Source organism: Balaenoptera physalus, assembly GCF_965194825.1.
Source record: "Balaenoptera physalus genome assembly, chromosome: X".
In the NCBI taxonomy this organism is placed as follows: Eukaryota; Metazoa; Chordata; class Mammalia; order Artiodactyla; family Balaenopteridae; genus Balaenoptera; species Balaenoptera physalus.
Window position 1 is genome coordinate 109,589,609 of NC_138903.1, and position 14,138 is coordinate 109,603,746.

Here is a 14,138-nt window from a genome sequence, read left to right on the forward strand (position 1 = left end):
AAACCAAATACGGACTCAGAACCAGGCAAAGCAAGATGACTGACCAAAGGAAACCTGAGAGAAATGCCCCATAAAAGTGATTCAAACTACCACAAGGGCTTGACTCTGAGTCCACCCGAGTGTCTATCAACACGCACCCTTTTTCCTCCTAATAAACACTTTACTTGTTTCACTACTTTCCATCTGTATGTGGAAATTCATTTCTACACAGCTGATGGGCCAGGGACTGTCACTGCCACTGGTCCCTGGTGGTCTGGTGGCCAGGATTCAGCGCTCTCACTGCCACGGCCTGACTCAATCTCTGGCTGAGAGCCAAAATCCTGCTTCAAGCTGCTGCAGGCCGAGACCACCCGAGATCAGAATCAGATTCCCCACAGGTAAAAGGCTCAGTCCCACAAGACTGTCCCCCTGCCGCCCCCTCCCCCAACTTCAGAGGGAAGTTGCAAGTTCAGGTTATTACCTGTACTTCTGACCAACTGGTTATAAATCAGAGGTTCCCATGACCACCTCCTCAGGTTTGATTAATTTGCTAGAGCGGCTCACAGAACTCAGAGAAACATTTTACTTACTATGTTACCGGTTCATTATGAAAGGATATAACTCAGGAACAGCCAGATGCAAGAGATGCATAGGGCAAAGTATGTGGAAAACGGCGAGGAAGCCTGCGTTCCCTCTCGGAGTTCGCCATTCTCCCCAAATCTCCACGTGTTCACCAAACCAGAAGATTGCCTGTTGGGGTTTTATGGAGGCTTCGTAACGTAGTAATGTTTAGTTAGATCATTGGCTATTGTCCATTAATTCAACCTCAAGCTCCTCTCCCCTCTCCGGAAGTTGGAGGGTGGGGTGGAAATAAAAGTTCCAACCCTCAATCACAAGGTTGGCTCTACCAGCAACCAGCCCCCACCCTTAGGCTCTTTCCAAAAGCAATCATTAACATAACAAAAACACCTTAATCTCTCTCAACACTTGAAATTCCAAGGGTTTGGGGAGCTGAGATCCAGACATCATGGATAATGGCCAAATATATATGAGAAATATATTTTGGTCATCTAAATGACCAAATATATATTTTTCTTATAAATCACAATATCATAGAAACCAAGAGGGACCAGGTTATGCCTTTTCAGCCCTTACCATAGCACAAGTTCTCCATGAAAGGGTTCTGTATCTTCAAGGTACAGTCAGAGGCACATGGGAGTAGAAATATCTTTGTGCAAAATAGAACAAGACACTCCCTCGAGTTGGAGGAATTACCACAGGGTACCATCTCCAGGCAGAACAACTACAAAGGGCCCACAGTGAGTGGAGCGCAGACTAAATTTCAACCCAAATTCATGTCCCCTCAGTAGGGCATCCTTGTACAAAAACAAATCGCACAAGCATCTGTGAGGCCCTGCTGACTGCCTAAAATCATCTATTGGATTTGTTCTCTGGAGCTATCACTCCAGAGGACTTGGGCTGTTGGCTGGTATTTTCACCTTAGGTCCTCACAGGATTGGTGATCAATAAACCTGTATATCGCCAGCCACTTCAGTAAACAAAGGATGTGGCCATAAAGCCACCTGCCCCCGGTGCACCCTGAAGGGAATTCAAGATGGAAAAAGACAGGATACTGGCGCTAGATAGTTAAGGTTTATATCAAAGGAATAATTTCAATTAGCCCAGACTCTTGCCTCTTCCCATCCGCAGAAAAGCACTAAAATTATTAACTTGAGATGTCTGTTTTTTGTGATTAGCAGTCATCTTTTGACGTCCGACTACGTGGTTTTGTTTTTTTTTTTTCCAGCAAAAACTCCTACAAATTCTGGCTCCTCCCTCACCTCTTTGAACAGTTTCTCAGAGCTCTCTACATGGCTGTATCCCAGGCTTACAGTCCTCAGTAATGCCCCGAATAAAACATCATTCTCAACTTTTAGGTTGTGCATTTTTTTTTCAATTGACAAACCTAATTGTCCTTTTAATATTAAATAGGGGTCTACTCTACCCAAAGACATTTTACTCTGAGCCATGATGCACCCTGCTGGATTTTTGTAACTTAGGCTGTTCCTAAGAAATGAAAAATACCCAGAAAAAATTTTAATCAAACTAGCTGGCTTTGATAGGGAAACAAATATATCCAGAACCATGTCCTAAACTTAAATTAACTTAAAAAAGCCCATTTGCACTTTGACAAATTCAGACTAGTCAGATGCCCCATGGAAAGGGCCTGTCGTTTTGTTTTTTGTTTTTTCCTACAGACTGAATAGTGCACTGTGGTAAGTACTGTGATTGAGACATGTTTTGGATATTATTGGATGGTGGCTATGTGAAATAGACTGTCTAGAACAGTCTGAATTCCAACTATGCTGCCATGTTGTATGACTGTGAGTCAGACAATATAAATCCACAGTCGTCATGAAAATTGAAGACTTTTGAGAAATATAACCATTTTGATTGCCAGAGCGCTGTGGAAATAAAACTTTGACATAATATGCCAAATTTTTCTGGACATTTTAAGAGTTTTGCTTATAGATGAAACTTAACAGATTGATTATCACTCATCCAATTCTCAATGTGTGTAAAGCAATGTGGTAAGTGCTTTCTATAAATACTCCTCATGTAATCTTTAAAGCAATCCTATGAGGTAAGTATCCATCATCATCCTCATCTCATAAATGAAGAACTGAGGTTCAGACACATTAAATAACTTATTCCAGGTACCCCAGCTAGAAAATTGCATGGTGTCAATTATGAACTCACGTGTTTTCAGTCTCAGAACTTGAGGTTTCTACTGCTTCTAACACACTCCTTTCTAAGTCAACCTTAACAATGAAAATATAAAGATGCTCTGATATTGAAAAGTAGATTCAAAATCTCAATAATACTACCCTAGTGATTTGCACACAATGCAAAAATTCTTCTCCAGGATTCGATTTGGTGGAAATAAACAGATGGGGCTAAACTTTTGCAAATATACTTGCACAAATATAAATAAACTATATTAAAAATAGGATATTTGGGGCAAGTTTGGGAAATCATTGGATTTTTTTTTTTTTGCTTTTTGCTTTGTGCGGAGATTAATTAAAGTAGACCCCCCCAGGGACTCCCCTGGTGGTGCAGTGGTTAAGAATACACCTTCCAACGCAGGAGACGTGGGTTCGATCCCTGGCGGGGGAACCAAGATCCCACATGCTGCAGGGCAACTAAGCCCACATGCCGCAATGAAAGATCCCACGTGCCGCAACTAAGACCCGACGCAGCCAAAAATAAACGAATAAATAAATATAACAATAGACCACCCCAAACCTGCAGCTATAAGAAAAATTAATTAATACATGTCTTTTAAGTGAAATGATATTTAAAGAGCAATTATTTTTAAATGCTGCATTTGAAAGCCTTACCTCCCACACATTCAAAAATATCCATTATTTTACAAACTACACTAATTAGTGTATACAATTTCAAAAGACTATTCCTCCAGATAGAAAATTACAATACAAGTATACTGAAACCACACCAACTAAATTATCTAGGCACAGAAAGACACCCCAGTGTTTATAGGACATCCCAAAAATATTTTCTGCAAAAATAAAGCAGGATTTTGACCAACATTATTTCCTGAAAAGAGGTGGCATTGGCTTTATGAAGAGTTGATGAGCCACTATATTTAGAAACAAAATTATTACCAGTTTTGCTCTGGAAAAAATTGGGAGAGCTAATAATAGGAAAAGATGATCTGCCTCTTGAAAAAAAAAAAAGGTTTGCAAACCACAAAGACCAGAGGCCTGGGCAACTGGAAATTCTCTTCTCAAGGATTTGTTACTGATTAGGGAAATTAGCAATCAGAACCAAAGGGTGATGGTTTATGGAATGACACCAACCTTGCCCAGTCCTGTTCATCATTTCTAATCAACAATTTGAATAAAGATGTAGATGGCATGCTCATGACATCAGTGAATAGCACAGATCTCAGACTGCTGATGAACGTACAGGGTGACACAGTCAGGATCCAAAAAGGCAAGCTGGAGAGGTGAGCTGGATCCAATAAGATGAAATGTAAAAAAGAAGACCAATACTTGAATCCAAAAAGCCAAGTGCAGCAAAACAGGAAGAAGATGTGACTGAACGTCAAGTTGTAGTAGAGAATAAGACTCAAGGAGTCTAAGGTCAGCTTGATATGAGTCCAAAAAGTCAATGCAATTTTAAGTTGCTTTAATAAATATGTATTATCTGGAAAGACATATATTGAAGCATTTTCTGTAGAATGGATATTAAAATATGTTATATGGGAGAAAGAGGTTTCATGACCAAATCAGTTGAGGGAAGCTCTAGGTTAATTTAAACAAGTCTATTTTCTATAGGAATACTCAGAGCCTAAATGGTGACCATTACTTCTCAAACTTATTTGACCATGGAACACTTCTTTTTGTAAAGTACCTCGTGGGACTGCCACTAAAGAGGATACCCCTGAGGAAACACTGAATAAGGGCTGTCTCAGGAGGCAATGAGTTCCCTGTGAGATTCTTTTTAAAAACAGAAGACATCCAAACATCAGATGAATGTTGGCCTAAAGACCAGAAGGTTTCCTCCTACCGTGGAAGTCTGTGATACCTGATTAACTAAACCTAATACATAGTACTAATTCCCTATGACACCTGGAGCAGAGCATCTAGTGAAGAAAATTTCTCTGGAGGACTACCACAGTAGCAGAGTGATGGGAAAAACAGTTTCTCCAACAAGCACATGCTTCAGAAAGGCTATCTTGGGACTTCCCTGGCCGTCCAGTGGTTAAGACTTCACCTTCCAGTGCAGGGGGTGCGGGTTCGATCCCTGGTCGGGGAGCTAAGATCCCACATGCCTCGTGGCCAAAAAACCAAAACATAAAAAACAGAAGCAATATTGTAACAAATTCACTAAAGACTTTAAAAATGGTCTACATCAAAAAAAAAAATCTTTAAAAATAAATACATTTAAGATGCAATCACTCAGGCTGTACGATAAACATACATGTGCACAAATACACACTGACATTTAGAAAAAAAAAAAAAAAGAAAGGCTATCTTTTCAACTATCTTAGTGGTAAAATATTAGGAGAAGGATTATTAAGATTGGTGAAAAGAGACAGCAGTGTGAAAACAAGAGCCCGGTAAGTCACAGAAAAGCTGGTCAAAGAGTGGCACCGTGTTTCGTGTGCTCAGCCACCGTAGAGGAGTGCGGCCCTGCGCTCCAGGGCTGTCCGGTCTCCACATTCACCAACCACCACTGCCCGACCCTCCTGCTAGAAAGCTGGCCCTTCATCTGGGCCTACCTACTGAAGACCGGGTTTCTGGTACTGAGTGGTAGTTGTGACCTGATGCCTGAGAACAAGTTGACGTGAGAGGGTATTTTCTGTTCCTTCTTTACCCCTTTCAGGATAATGTAAACTAGCTCAAACTCCAGAATATTTTGCTGGCCTACATCATAACCAATCAGGAAGGTATACATTGAATTAGACAAGTGGATTCATTAACTATGTTGTGTCTACCAGTTTTGACTGAATCCAACCTTCTTTTCTCAACTGGGGTCTCAACTGGTGTGTGTGTGTGTGTGTGTAGAAACAATCACAAAGCCCCATTTCTACAAATTCAAACAATGTTGTAAAGCAACGTTTAGCATTTTTTAAAATCTCACCTAAGGTGCAGACCTGTTGTCAAAAATTCCAAATAACCTTCTCACAACCCAAAAGCCTCATTGATTTTTAATTTGTTCAATTTTATTTACTAAATGTATTAAAATTGAGGTCTGTGACACAAACATAGTACAGTATTTCTTATTTTGATCCTGAGGTAATGTGCCTTCCCAGGAAAAAAGCTTAGCGATGTAAATCACATGATTATACAGACCATTACAGAAAAGTCTGTCAGTGTTTTCTTAAAAGGCTACCAGTCAAGCAATTTAAATTTCCAAAAAAGTCACTAATTCAGCAAATATGTCGCTCTTTACACAGTTACTAAGTATTAAAGTTTTGAAAATATACCATGCTTAGTGATAAATATTGCCACCAATTTGGCCTCATTCTGCTAAAAATCTGATATTTAAAATGTTTAATTTTATTAACTTCAAATTTTAAACTTAAGAAATTGTCCTGCTACGTTCACAAAAAGCATCATAAGGTATATTTAGCACAATGCCTTGAACAATGTAGTCAGACATAAATATTTGTTGAGTGACAGAATAAATGAGTGAATGGATAAGTTTCAGTGTTGAAATTTACTTCTAAATTGCACTGGTAGACAAACTGATGGATTGATTGTACTTGACACTTATGTAGGAAGAACAAAATAAGTGAATATTGGCTTAAATTGCGGCCAAAAATAGCCTTATTTCTTTTCAAGTTCATAAGTAGGGATTATCAAGCCTAAAGAAAGCATCAAGGAAATGAAAAACATATTATCAAAGCAAAAAGGAGCATCTTCATCTCTATATCTTTACAGGGCATGGAAAACTTTTGCTTAGCAAGCTGAAGCCAAGGTTTTGTTCTGCAGCTCTGTGGATCAGAGACTGTGATTAGACACTATCTTTTGCCCAGGAAAACAAGCTAATGAAATTTACCATCCAATTCATGTAAAGAGTAACAGCAACTGCTGATTAGGGACTAAAAACTAGTTGCAACAACATTTTAATTACATTTCAATGCAGGACTATAAATTAATTTATCCAGATGAAATACTGTACTATATTGGTTTACAAAATGGCTAATTAGCCCATCCAGAACTCGAAGGAGACCAAAGGACTTTCTATTTAATATATAAAGAAAATAATGAATAAACAACCACCAGCAAATTACTTCAAGGACATAAACATTTATTTCAGGCCAGAATCAATATTAGCATAGATCTTACTTCAACCTCAGTCCTTCCTAAGTCACTGCTTAGCAGCAGAAGGCTCAGTATTTAATGAGTGTTAAGAAGTACTTCTGATACTTGCTTCATCTTTTGAGCTGCATAAAGACCAAAGGGTTTAGAAAAGAGCGAAAGAGGTTTTTGTTTTTATGTCTGTCTGTTTGTTTTTTATTGTCCATCCCATTCAGTCCCATAAGCTCTACTGAGCAGAACGCAGACGGTAGCATTAATCTACCCTACCCATGCGGTTGCCTTTAGAGAAATGCTTTTATCGGAGTATAAGCTCGTTTAGGCTATGTACAGATTCCATGGCAATTACCCTTTTTTATATATTGAAACCATTCTATAAACAGTGGCATTATTTCTCTTCTATTATTTACAGTAAAGATACGGATGCACACCTTTCAAGAAATCACAGTTATCAGAGAATGAAGCTTGTAATTTGAGGCTCTAACAAAGGACCTGGAATGTCATCACATCAAAGGCAGTTCTGCCCTCTCCAGTACATCTGGCACTGCACCTCAGAGACCAAGTGGCCAAAGAAAGCAGCTTTCGGTGAATCTGAATGCTATCAGTTCCATCTCCTCTTTTTAGGATGCATTCTGTGTGTCTAGAAACCAGAGGTGACAATAGTGCCTAATCATATCAGAAACTTTTTAAAGGTTAATGAATTCTGGCATAAAGTAATGTCAGAGCCATAAACAACTCATAAATACAAAATCTAGGAAAACCACGGAAACACCACACTTTTGAGAATGGTAGAACCCCGGATGATAAAACCACCATGGACTTTTAAATTATTCTTTTAATAAACTTGGTGAAGTATTATACTATATATCAATATTTATGATACCACCTAATGATAGTTTAGGGATACAGAATGCAAAATTCAGTCTGCCTCAGTTCAGTTGTGCACTGCCTTGGTAATTACTTCTAGATTGGAAACGGGATTCAGTTCAACTTAGGTAACAAGGAAATCAGTTTCCAATTTGGCAAGGTAGACATCTAATTAGCAGTCTTCTTCCTCTTTGTCATAAACCCATCACCACATTCAGGTCAGTATGTGGAGTAAGTTTGGAGAGAACTGGAATTATGTGTTATATTATACATTGTGTTATTTATTTATCTGTAGAATTTACAGGTAGAACACATTTTTAAAGGCTCTCGAAATTTAGGGGGAAAATGTATCTACTTCCAAATCACTCAAAATTAAGCTTGCAAGGGGCTGAGCAGAAATGAGTTTACCTCATATGGTGAACTTGACAAATTAAGAGAGACAATAGAGTCCTAAGAATCAGGTACCATACGGTAGAATTGGTAGAGTGAGGCTTAAAGTCATAGAAGCAAAGAAAGTTGCAGTTAAGGATCAAAGTTCCAATATCTAGTCATAATGTATTTCTAGCCTTAACATTTCAAAACAGAACCACTGGGTGCTTTAATGCTGCACTACCCGATTTGATCAATCCGCGAATCTGAGAATCTATACCAAAAATTTACAGCATTTACAAAATGAAAATATATGTGCTCTGGTAAACATTCAGGGCAGCTGCAACTATTTGTGTGTGTGTGTGTGTGTGTGTGTTCTTAAAAGTCTAGCACTTAGCATTGTATGTTATGAGTGAACATGTTTCCTAGGACTAGTTGTTGCCCTCTTCTTCCTCCTCCTCCTCCTATTTTTGTAAAGTACAAATGCTACTTGTGTGGCACTTTTTTGTCAAAATATGGTAATATAAATTCAATTCCTTTCATCTTTAAACCAACATTATTATTTTGATGTGACTCATACATAAGGAAATTAAGGCAAGATTGACTGATCTGTCCAAAACGGTCGTACATAGCTAATTGGTGGCAGAGTCAAACATGAGAACCCACTACACAAGACTCTGTCCCTGTTTGATCTGGAACAAATCATTTAATACAGCGGAACCTCAGTTCCCTATCTTTAAATATAGATAGTAATACCTAATTTAGAGTCTTATTGTGAAAATTCGATAAGCTAATATATACCTGACACAGAATACTCACTAAATGTTATTTCTCTTCCTAAGATCAAATATGTTTGCTAAATGCCAAGTTAAACAAATTAAACAGATCTTTTTGCTGCAAGACTCTTTGGAGCCTTTAATATGCTATGTGATGCTCCAAGAGGCAGAGTATGTCACATTTCTCCTAGCAACCAAGCAAGCAGTTATTCTTTCAGGAAGCATCTATTCATATCTCATGAAATACTAATATTCCATAGGACACACTTTGAGAACTCTGCTGCAGACCATAAAATATTTTGGGAAATATGTGAAATAAGTTATTTAGGCATATAATTAATAAATTACTGGTTTAAATAGTCTGATCTGAATTCCTAAGCACCTTTTTGAGGTCACCCAAAACATCTAATACATAGGAAGTAACAAAGACTTGGAAATGGAGCCCCAAGCTCAGGAAAACACTTGAGTGGGTCAATTTTATTGCAGGTCTCTGTGAATGTTGGACACATTGTATGGTTATTTGTGCTTCCAAAGTAAAAATACAGGCAGCTTTCAAAAGAAGAAAGGTTCTTAGTGATTTTGCCTATTTCCCCCAGTGTGCTACATCACCTTTTCTGTGGTTTGTTACTATATGGGCCAGATCTTCAGGACAGTAAAGTAAAAGGGGAAAAGTAGGGGAGGTTTTTCATTTTTTCTCTATCACTCTTAATTAACTAGAATCCTTTGTGTCACAATGGATGAACTCTGCTCATTGAGTGGGGTACTGACCATTAAAACTGTGCTCCAGTGCGTGGGAGCTGTGACCCACATATGTGTCATCAATTCAACAACAGTTATTAAATGCCCAATTCTGTGCTACGTAGCTCAGGTTGTAAGAAAATAGATTTGAGCAACTTAGAATCCTGCAGGTGAGATAAGACATATCCAAAGGGAGAGGTGCGGGGAAAGTATACCAAAGAGTACCTAATGAAGAGCTAGATCTTGAGGAACAAACTGTAACTGTCATATGAACCCAGAGAAAGAGGAAAGATCACTGAGCATCATGGGCTGGAGTTGGCACTTGAGCTGGACCTTGAAAGCCTGTAAGGGGGTTGCCACGGGGCTTCTGTAAGCAAAGCCAGTTCACCCCCTAATGTGCACCAACTGTCAAGGGAGTATTGGGGCCACTCTTCCTTTTCAGGAACAATAGAGGAAATGCAGAGATTTTTGCTTCTTTGCCTCTCCTCCTCTCTGCAACGGATGGATGTATCAGCTAAAGAGCCTCAAATCAGTAGCCCTTCCCTCTGGGTCACAGTGAGGATTTGGCTGCTTGCTTGCCCAATAAAGAAATAGGAAAAAAAAAAAAACCATCAACCATAACAACAACTTGAGGGTTAGAGCTGCATAAGAACAATTCTGCAATAAGAGAATCTACACGGGCTTGTGTGGAAAGACAAGTGCTATTTTCTGCTTGAGTCTGTGACTGGTAGAGAATCACTCAACCCTATGATTGTATTATTTATACAGAACTCACGAGGGCACCATCTGGTGCTAAGCTAACCGCAAAAACAGGAAAATCAAACCCAAAGCCAACTGTCTTCATTGGAGTTTTTGCTAATGACCTGTTCCTCGCCAATATTCCAACTGATCACATTCTAGTTTGAAACAGGAAAAGACATTTAATGCTTTAAAGAGAAGCCTTAAAGGGAATTTAGTTAGACATACCCTTGAAAAGATTCTGTACCTATCTAGATCTTCTCAGTTGAGAGGGCACTGCCCCTATTTCAGGTCTTATTACATCTTATTAAGTTGTCAGATCAAGTTCATAATGTCCCATTTCAGTACCCAGTCACCAAGAGATAAGGGTGACAGCTGATCTTGCAAGATTATGTCCTGGAGATGGAAACTTAAGCCAAAACAGTGAGGAAATTTCTGCTGAAGTATAAGAAACAAACTAACAAATGTCATGATGAAAATAATTCTAATCTGAAATGATTTTTAAATCCCACATTTTGACTCTCAATAAATTATTCTCGTTGAGGTAGCAGACTTGACATTGCACATATATTTTCCTTTGTAATCAAAAATTTTTTAAACTATAATGCAAAAGGTAAGTGTGTGTGTGTTGAATTTATATACTCTTAATTTTTAAAAATCCAAATATAAAGATTTTCCATTTTAGTTTTTTTTAATTTATTTATTTTCTTTATTTTTTGGCTGCATTGGGTCTTGTGTGTGTGTGCGTGTGTGTGTCATATTTTATTTTAATTTTTTATTTTTTTTTTAATGTTTATTTATTTATTTATTTTCTTATTAGTCATCCATTTTATACACATCAGTGTATACATGTCAATCCCAATCTCCCAATTCATCACACCACATGCATTGGGTCTTTGTTGCTGCATGCGGGCTTTCTCCAGTTGTGGCTAGCGGGGGCTACTCTTCATTGCGATGCGTGGGCTTCTCATTGCCGTGGTTTCTCTTGTTGCAGAGCACGGGCTCTAGGCGTGCGGGTAGTTGTGTCTACCCACAACTTCAGTAGTTGTGGCTCGCGGGTTCTAGAGCGCAGGCTTAGTAGTTGTGGCGCAAGGGCTTATTTGCTCCGCGGCATGTGGGATCTTCCCAGACCAGGGCTCGAACCCGTGTCCCCTGCATTGGCAGGCGGATTCTTAACCACTGCACCACCAGGGAAGCCCTCCATTTTAGTTCTTATTGGTTTTTCTTAGATTCTCCCAGCTCTAGTAATTTTCTTTTTGACATAGGTATTGTAAAATGGTACCCCAAGTTAATTTGGTTTCAATATTATAAATTCATCATGAAAGCTGTGAACATTTCTAGTCCCATTTTGTTCTCATTTGGAGCTAACACTTCAGGTCTTAATGATACCTCAGTACATAATCAGGTGCCTTGGTTCCCATGCTGGCTAGTGTTTGGAGTTCTCTTTGGCCCATGGTGTAATTGTTCACATTTTTAGGGCTCTATTTTCATTACAACCCTTTAGATATTTTTGACAATCCCAAGAAAAAGCTAATCACATAGCCCAAAACTGTGATATTAAGAGGGATTGCTCTCCTAAACTTGACAGCAAAATGAAGTATCATATAGAGTGGTTCCATAAAGTATCTTTCCATAATTCAACCATCTAATTTCCAGAGTTAGGGAGGTCAATCTTGCTTGCTTAATGTAAAATTAAGACTTACTTACAGTCAGAAGCTTAGTTATGATGCACATTTAAAAATACAAATAGGGGTTTCCCTGGTGGCGCAGTGGTTGAGAATCTGCCTGCCAATGCAGGGGACGCGGGTTCGAGCCCTGGTCTGGGAAGATCCCACATGCCGTGGAGCAACTAGGCCCGTGAACCACAATTACTGAGCCTGCGCGTCTGGAGCCTGTGCTCTGCAATAAGAGAGGCCGCGATAGTGAGAGGCCCGCGCACCGCGATGAAGAGTGGCCCCCGCTTGCCGCAACTAGAGAGAGCCCTCGCACAGAAACGAAGACCCAACACAGCCAAAAATAAATAAATAAATAAATATTTTTTAAAAAATACAAATAAACCAGCAATTTTAAATAAGGCAGTTCATTCATGTCATCACAAGGGCTGTAGTGTAAAGAGAAGGTAGGCTGTGGTTTGAATCAGGAATCTGACACTTACCAGCTTTGTCCCTTGAGCAAGTTACTTAAACTCTTTAAGGGTGAGTGGCAACCTTTCATCTGTTAAGAGGGCTTTATATTTCCTCCCAGTGTTTTTGTGGAAAGTGGATGGGATAATATTTAGAAAAATCTTGCAACAGTTCCTGGCACATTGTAGGAGGTCTGTAAATCTGAGTTCAATTGCTCTTTCCCAGTTACTTCCAAAGCTTTTCCGTAAGACCAACAACTCCGAAAGGGAAGTGATTTACATGTAGCACATCACTGATTACAAAAGCCTAGGAAAACTAAGATCTATCTCTAACTCCATCCTTCATTTAAGATATTGTCAAATGTCCTTCACAAAATTCCGAACCTCCTTGGATCCAATTTGTCACTGAAGAGCTGAAGTCTGCTCTTCATTAGTAAGAGCTTCTTCAAAGATCCAACTCCCTCCATCCTCAACCATATCAACCCACTAAGGGAAACAACCAATTTCCTCACATTAAAAAAGAAAGTTTTACATTAGTAAACAGAGTACTTATAAGCAAACAGAATACTTACAATTGGATGACTTAATCTAGAGCTACCCCAAGGATGAAATAACTAGAAAGGAAAAAAAAAGAGAAAAGCCTTCCTAAAAGTTTTTATTTTAGTTGTCGGAAACCTAAACACAACAATGTGTTGGACGAATTAATAGCTGCTTTCTAGTAAGAACTATAGACTAACCCTAACTAATTCAATTTCTCTGTCTGTAACAATGACAAAACAGCTATATTATTCATCTTCCACATCTAATCCATAAAAAAAAATCCTCTTGGCTCTATTTCCAAGATATTCACCACATTTTTTGTTCATTTCCCTACATTTTATGTAAAGATTGATATTTTCTTGGGGGCACTTTCTATGAGCTTTAATTTCATAATCTTTGACATATAATAAACCCTACCTTATAGGATTGGTTTGATGACTAAACTAGATTGCATATATGGCAATATTTGTGAGCATAGTACAAATAGAAAAGTTACTTTTAACAATAAGAAGGCAGTTTGGTGGGCATAGAATCTGAGAAAGGGGCTTGGAGAATTCAGTAGGCAATATTATCCCCACTCTGGTGGAACCAAAAAAAAAAATCCTTACTGCACTATAGAGACAGCTTTTCTAAGGACTCAAAGCCACCACATGTAGTCTCTGTGCCTTGGACATGTAGAGAAATCTCAGTCTCTAACACCTTTTTCAAAATTCCTTATTAGACACCCAAAGCTTCCATCCTCCTGCTGTCTCCTCACAAAGCACATGCTGAAATGACTGATCCTGGCTGCAGGGTCTCTGCCATGAGCTCCCTCTGAGATGGACACCCTTCTGGAGACACTGCCCTGTCTGGTGTCAGACACTCCCCCCCACCCGCAGCTGCACCTTCACTCCTCTGTCTTGAGGTTCGGCTGCAAGAAGTGGCACTGACCTACTCCAGGAAGATTCATGTTACCTTCCATCTCGGAGGTGGGGGAGTTCTTTTTCTGACCTGGTCCCCCAGTTCCGGCTGTGCCCCTCTGTTGAGAACAATGAGGGGTTCCCACTCTGAGCCGGGGCAGGAGGAGGTGAAATTGGGGAGGGGCAGTGACAGCATAGAATGGATGGTTCTAGAATACCGGAGATCCGAGCATTCCTCTGGGACACTGAAAAACAGGTA